This window comes from Mastomys coucha, unplaced genomic scaffold (genome assembly GCF_008632895.1).
Source record: "Mastomys coucha isolate ucsf_1 unplaced genomic scaffold, UCSF_Mcou_1 pScaffold4, whole genome shotgun sequence".
Taxonomy (NCBI): Eukaryota; Metazoa; Chordata; class Mammalia; order Rodentia; family Muridae; genus Mastomys; species Mastomys coucha.
In genome coordinates, this window is record NW_022196910.1 from 14,171,803 (window position 1) to 14,179,062 (window position 7,260).

A 7,260-nucleotide genomic window follows, 5' to 3' on the forward strand; every position below is an offset into this window, starting at 1 on the left:
AGTAAAAAAAAATTAAAGAATACAAAAATTCTATCACATATTTTATACTTGTTAGTCGAAATAATATTTTGTGTGCACTGGGTAAAAATAAAACACATAATTTTTATATATTTATTAATGTGGATGATGATCTTTTAAGAAAAAATTTGTCTGTTTTTGTTTGAGGGAAGGTTTCAAGTAGCCGTGCTAGTCTTGAACTCCTGACCCCCCACTGCCACTATCTCCAAAGTGCTAGAATTACAAGCTTGCCACACCACCATAGCAGTTATTGAGGGGGGTCTTGGAAATTTACTTACAGTGCGATTGGCGTCATATTTGTGAAGGAAGGGGCCTGCTTGCGACGGAGGCAGCCCGCGAGAAGCTCCTTATGAAAGCTAGAGAGAAGCCATGGTGGAATATGTTCCATGATCCTGGGCAAAGCTTTGGTACCATTCTGATGTTTCTGCAGGTCAACTGCAAAGCCACAGAATGGCAGTGTTGTGACCAAGTCTGCCCACTGCCTGATGCCTCTCCTCTCCAGCAGCAATGCACCCCACCTGGAAACTTCTGCCTTTATTGCAGACTCAGTAGGAGACTCTGGTAGTCTGTGTTTGATTTGCCATGGCAACATTTCAATATACAGGAGATGTCAAAGATTCTCTGAAATTTGAAATTTACATTAGACGCGTGACAGTATAAATTCACTTTCCAAACATTTGTTCTTCCCTGGGTTCGCATCTTTTACTCCAGAACAGCCCTGTTTTGGAGAGAGTTTCACATGCAGACTGCAAGACTGCTGAGCAAGGAAGTCTGCCCCAGCCAGCCAACCTGCCCTGCCTTAGCAAAGAGCACATCTGGGAGCGGTTTCAGGAGCAGCCTCTGCCTGCACAAGGCTTGGGTTCCCAGCTGCTGAAGGAGTGGATAGAAACCCGAGCCATTCAGTCAACGCAAGCGGAGGTGGGTGTGGACGGCTGAGGCACACTCTCTTGGAAACAGCAGTGGGGCTCTTAAGCCCTTTGGGATTTCCAATGGGATCTGGGAAGCAGCTGAAGCAACGGGAAGCTTAGCCGCCCGCGTGGTCAGCCGTGGTTTGAACGCTCAGCTCTGCAACGCTTCTAGACCAAGTTGCCCAAAGCCTACCCTCACATCCATCAGGTAAACAGAGCAATTAAAAGCAAGATTCTTTATCCATTTCGCCTCCTCTGTCTACAGCACTTGTTTCTTTTGCTGTGAACTCAAAGAAGTAAATAGGAGGCGGCAGACTGCCCCCTTCACAGCCTCAGCCTTCAGGAGCTCCCTAGTTTGTAATGTAATGTCGTCGTAAAGAACCTTTCTATCACAGCAAACGCAAGATGCTCAGTGTACAAGCTTTTCACATCTTGCTATTTTTGCAGAGCGGAGGCTAGCCCCGTTCTTCCATCTCTGCCCTAACAGTAATTTGTTTTTTACTTTGTTTGTTTTACATTGGATTTTAAGTTGCATTGGAGATCGGGAGTTAGACATGACAGAGATCAGTGTTCGCATTTAATGTGAGTCGGTTCTGAGCCAAAATGACATAACTGAGTTATGATTCATGTTTTTGGAATCTGTCCTGAGAAACTCTTCTGAGGCCTCCATACCCAGTAAGAGAGCTGGCAGTTATAAAATTCTGTGGTTTTGTTGTAGTACAGGAGTCACAGTGTTCGATTTAGCGTCTGAAGACTAGATGCAGGATGTTTGGCCCATGCTGGTCAAAGGGACCCTCGTGGGTTGATTTTGCCTTTTTTTTTCCTTCTGGAAATGTTTTGGTATTGCACTGTGGGCAGTATCCTTTTGGTATTACATAATGGAATTCTAGTCCTTCCACTGATACAGCCAACAACGGAGCTGTACCCCACAGTAATGAAAGTGTGGGCTGTGTGCCACCTGGGAGGATTTTTATAAGCCTGATTACGGTCATATCACATCCATGTGCCTACATTTCCTTATCTGCAAAATGGAAATAAAGTGATACAATGTAACATGTGACACACAGATCACACAGATACATAGTAACATGTGACATACAGATACAAAGTAAATGTGACACACAGAGCCCTGCTTCCCTGGCCAGGCTGATAATGACAATGAAGGTCACAGAAGTGACACATGTTACACTGGGCAGGTCCCTGGCCCTAATGCATTCTTCCCTGACATTCTGGTGTTTCAAGAGTTCCTCATCTCTTGGCATGCCTTTTCCCCAGGACCCTGCTTTCTTCATCCCACCACAAAAATACCCCCCCTCCAACTCTCTTCTCTCTCTCATCTTTGCTCTTCATCCTCCTCTCTGAAAGGCATGTTCATTAAGCCACATTTTCATTCCTCATTCTCAAGAAACATCATTCTCTTATTGCTTCCTTGATGTCAGAGGATGTTCAAGAGGACATAGCCCCATGAGAAAAGGAGCTCCACACACCTTTAGACAGAGCACAAAAGTAGAAAAACACTTGAAATGTCCTGAGAAATATCTCAACAAAGAATGTCACTTAAGGACATTTAGCACTTGGTGGTCCCCAAACTTGAGGCATTTTATCACATACATGAACGTGGCTTGGAGAATGCTCTGGGACCCTCTGCTCTAACCACACTTGTTTTCATTTTGGCTCCTTTATGAAATTCTATTTAATAGCACTCCTGGTGAGCAGCCACAAGGGTGCCGTGTTCTCCCTCTAAATGCTATAGTCTGTGGTTTGGATCCAAAAGTTCAAGCACTTAGGACTTGATCCTTTTGTCAGTTTGGGGAGATGGTATAGCAGTTTTAGGAGTCACGGTGCCCCATGGGAGGCATTCACATCACTCCAGGTATCCTTTGCTCAGTTACACTGCTAGTGATAGTTCTCCTAGTGGGTTAAACATAGTCTCTAATATTTAAATCTTTCAACAACAACAGTTTATGGGCACTTTTACCTTTTACCTTTGGACAACCAGGTCTTTCCTAGCTCCTACCTGCACCCATGGCAGATCTGATTAATCAATCATTATCTCTACTGATTTTTCCTTAAGTTGGTAATCCCCAAATGCTCTATCAACTGATTGGAATTGACATATAAAATAATTTTTTTTTCGAGACCCATCAGGGAGTCACAGTTCTGTCCTTAGTCATCACGGGTGCGGGTACAGCACCTGGGACACAAGCACAGCACAATTTTAGAAACAGTATGGAGGCTGGGGTTGGGGGGTGCATTCCTTTAATCTCAGAACTCAGGAGGCACAGGCAGGTAGATCTCTGTGAATTTGAGGCTAGCTTGGTCTACATAGTGAATTCTTTGCACTGGAAACATTCAAGATCACAGTTAGAGAGATGGCTCAGTGGTTAAGAGCACAGACTGCCCTTCTGGAGGTCCTGAGTTTAATTCCCAGCAACCACATGGTGGCTCACTCACAGACCATCTGTAATGGGATCCGATGCCCTCTTCTGCCCTACAGGTGTATGTGCAGATAGAGCACATATACGTAAAATGAATAGATAAATCTTAAAGGAAAAGATAAGAGTAAAATCAACTAAAGATAGAAACCCAAGCTATAAGACACCAGACTGGCATGAAGGGGGTTGAGTATGGGTTGCTTATTGGGCGATATCATTAATGTTATTTTTCTTAGGTGTGATCATGCCATTTTGGTTATGTAGGAGGATGTCTCTGTTTTGTCTGTGTTTTTTCTATATGTGTGTGTGTGAACGTGTGTGCACAGGTGTGTGGGCCCAGGTTTATGACTGTAGAAGCTAAAGGACAATGCCAGGTGTCCTGTACTGTTTTCTTTTCCTTCTCCCCTAAGCAATCGCTTCATCCATCGCTCCAGCGACCTTCCCATCTCTGCTCCTCCAGAACACTGGAGTTATAGACACATATGGTTGTGCCTGGATTTTTACATAGGTGCTAGGGATTTGAACTCAGATCCCATGCTTGTGTGGCCAGCACTCTTAAGCACTGAACCATTTCCCCAGCCCTTATCCTACCCTCATTTTTTTAAAAGAGGCATGCTGAGCTGGGCATGATGGTACACACCTTTAATCCCAGCACTCGGGAGTCAGAGGCAAGTTCCAGGACAGTAAGGGCTTTTATATAGAGAAACCTGGCCTCACAAAAACAAAACAAAATCTAAAAGAGGCACGCTGAGATATTTAAGGGTGATGTTGCACAATGTGTGCATTTTCAATGTATGTGTGTGTGCACCACAGTTGAGCAAACATGACAATGTGCTAGCAAGCTGGTGAGGAGCCCATGGGTATTTTACTCTTTTAACTTTTCTAAACTTGAACTGTTTCAAGTGAAGTGAAAAAGAGAAAAAAAAAACTTGGGCTGCTGAAGCTTCATGTATGTTTCTTGTTGACTTTATATCAAATAATGAAACAGTCCATGTGGCAGTTGTGACAACGACTGATTGGGGAAAGCAGGGGTGGAGACAGGAAGGCTGGGTGGGAGGTAACTGCAGAGTCAGTAAGGGGGTAAGGTGAAATAGGATGGGAAGGGAGACCTAAGGACTGGTTAGGAGGTGTGACCCATCAGGGCCAGTGTAGGCACAGGAACTAGAAGATGTCAGGGTGCGAAGAGGTCTCTGCAAGGCCTGGGGTGCTGATTTAATGATGAACACACAGCATTGGTGGTTGTCCTGATACAAGGCTGTGCAGTCACCCTGGCCTATCGGTACTCTTGAGAGATTATTTTGCTAAGTCCTGAACACATGACTATGAACAAAGAGACAAATATCCCAATTTTTTTGTTTTGTTTTGTTTTGTTTTGTTTTCGAGACAGGGTTTCTCTGTGTAGTCCTGGCTGTCCTGGAACTCTGTAGACCAGGCTGGCCTTGAACTCAGAAATCTGCCTGCCTCTGCCTCCCAAGTGCTGGGATTAAAGGCGTGCGCCAGCACTGCCTAGCTATGTCCCACCTTTTGTGAGGCTTCTGATGTATCATTTTGGAGAACAGACTGGGAGCAGGAATAATAACCAGTTGTCTTAGTTAGGGTTTTCATTGCTGGGAAGAGACACCATGACCAAGGCAACTCTTATAAAGGACAACATTTAATTGGGGCTGGATCACTGATTCTGAGGTTCAGTCCATCATCATTGTGGCAGGAGCATGGCAGCGTCCAGGTAAACACGGTGCTGGAGGTTCTGAGAATTCTACATCTTGTTCTGAAAGCAAACAGAAAACTGGTTTCTAGCAGCTAGGGGGAGGGTCTCAAAGTCTATCCCCACAGTGACACACTGCCTCCAACAAGGCCACACCTCCTAATAGTACTACTTTCTGGGCCAAGCATATTCAAACCATATAGTTATGTAGTAGCCAGTCGAGATAGCTACTGAGGAGATGAAGAACCAGGAGGCTTAGTGCCAGATTCGGGGTGGTGGAGGGACTTTAAGGCTGAAGTTTGTCTGACAGGAAACCCAGGGTGCTCCTGTGAGATATCCTGGGAAGCACTGTCGGCATTCTGGCTCTTAGAGAAGCCTGAAATGGCAGGAATGGTTTTGAGCTGAGCAGAGCACCCAGAACAATAGTCTGAGTCACAACTTCCCAGGCTCACCACAGCGGCTTGGCTGAAAACTTGCTGAAGGGAGATAATAAGGCAGTGTAATACAGTCAAAAGATGGTGTCAAGATCGGCAAGGCGGAGGCCCTGGAGGTGGTGATAATTCTGGGTGTATTCGAAAAGTAGAACAAAGAAGACACATGTCAGTGTTTGTGGAGAGAGAGAGAGAGAGAGAGAGAGAGAGAGAGAGAGAGAGAGAGAGAGAGAGAGGAGATAACATCCAGTCTGCTCTTTTGTTGGGACAATTAGAGAAATGAGGCTGTTGATAACTAGTTTGGGAAAGACTATGGGAGATTGCTCAGACTGGAACATGTGAATGCCTTTGGGCAGCAATGCCAAGTGTCCAATGGGATTTAGGAGTATGGAGACCATATGGGAAGCTCGAACTAGGGTAGGGGCAGAGATTGGAGTGAAGTTGTCATATAAATAGTGTTTGAAACTGTAAATGTTTAAAACATGGTAGTTCCTCAGGAGAGAAAGGTAAGGGAGAAGAGAGGAAACCCAAGATTGGGATGTCCCACCATGCTCTTGTTAGGGTTCAGGAGGTAGGAGCTAAAGATATGGGGACAGTAGAAGAGACTGAACGTGTGCATACTGAAGGTGGGGGAAATGAGAGAACTTGACAGTGTGCAGGGAGTGTGTGAAGGAGAGGATGTGGCTCGTGGACCATCTTCAGTCGTTCAGGAACACAGACAGTCTCCTCATAGACTGGGCCCGGTGTCACTTTTTGAGCCATTAAGACAAAACATCCAACAAAAAGAAATCAAGGACGAATGGGTTATTTTGGCTAATGGGGCACACGACCTGGAAGAGAAGGCAGGGATGGGAATGGGTTGTAAGGCAGCCCAGAGCAATGAATCGATGCCCCGCCTTCTTGATCCCCTAGCGCGATGAATCGACGATGCTCTGCCTTCTCTCTCCTTTTCCTGTGGTCTGGAACCCTGGCCCATGAGACCCTGCCACTCCCAGGGTGTTTCTACCTCAGTTAAACCTCTCGGGAAACACCCTCACAGACACAGAGGTGTGCCTCCTGGATGATTTCTAAATCCTATCAAGCTGACAATTAACTACCCCGGGGGCTGTCGGGATGGCTCAGTGGTGTATCACTTGCTGCTTGCAGAGTGTATCAGTTATCGTTCTGTTGCTGTGATAAAACACCATGGCCAAGGCAACTTGTCGAAGAAAGAGTTTATTTGGGCCTATGGTTCAGAGGGTTTTAGAGTTCACAATGGCAAGTGGCGGGTATGACGGCAGGAACACAAGTGGAGAGCTCATATCTTGAGCCACAAGCAGAAAGGAGAAAGACCACACTGGGGATGCCATAGGCTTTGGACTTGAAAGCCTGACTCCAGTAACATACTTTCCCCAACAAGGCCATAGCTCCTAAACCAACCAAACAGCGCCATTAACTGGGGACCAAGTGTTCATGCCCAAGAATATGGGGAGCAACTCATTCAAGCCACCACACAAAAGATATGTGAGGCTCCCAGCACCCACGTCATGTGGCTCACTAAAGCCTCTAACCTCAATAGGCATTGGCACTCCAAATATACACATGTACATACTTAAAAATAATAAAATGTATGCTGGGCAGTGGTGGCGCACACCTTTAATCCTAGCACTTGAGAGGCAGAGGAAGGTGGGTTTCTGAGTTTGAGACCAGCTTGGTCTACAGAGTGAATTCCAGGACAGCCTGGGCTATACAGAGAAACCCTGTCTCCAAAAACCAAAAAAAAA

The 7,260-nt window shown here is 45.6% G+C and overlaps 1 protein-coding gene across 3 annotated transcripts in view; it reads left to right on the plus strand.

The window, feature by feature from the left end:
* The first annotated feature begins 931 nt into the window (after window positions 1–931).
* The window catches only part of Glt8d2 (glycosyltransferase 8 domain containing 2), a 50,454-nt gene continuing 44,125 nt past the window's right edge, over window positions 932–7,260 (plus strand). Inside the window, exon 1 of one of the 3 annotated variants that reach the window (XM_031349001.1) lies at window positions 932–1,134. The gene's annotated coding sequence lies outside the window, so the exon portion shown is untranslated. The remainder of the gene's footprint in view (window positions 1,135–7,260) is intronic. The other 2 variants (XM_031348999.1, XM_031349000.1) reach the window with 2 other exon arrangements.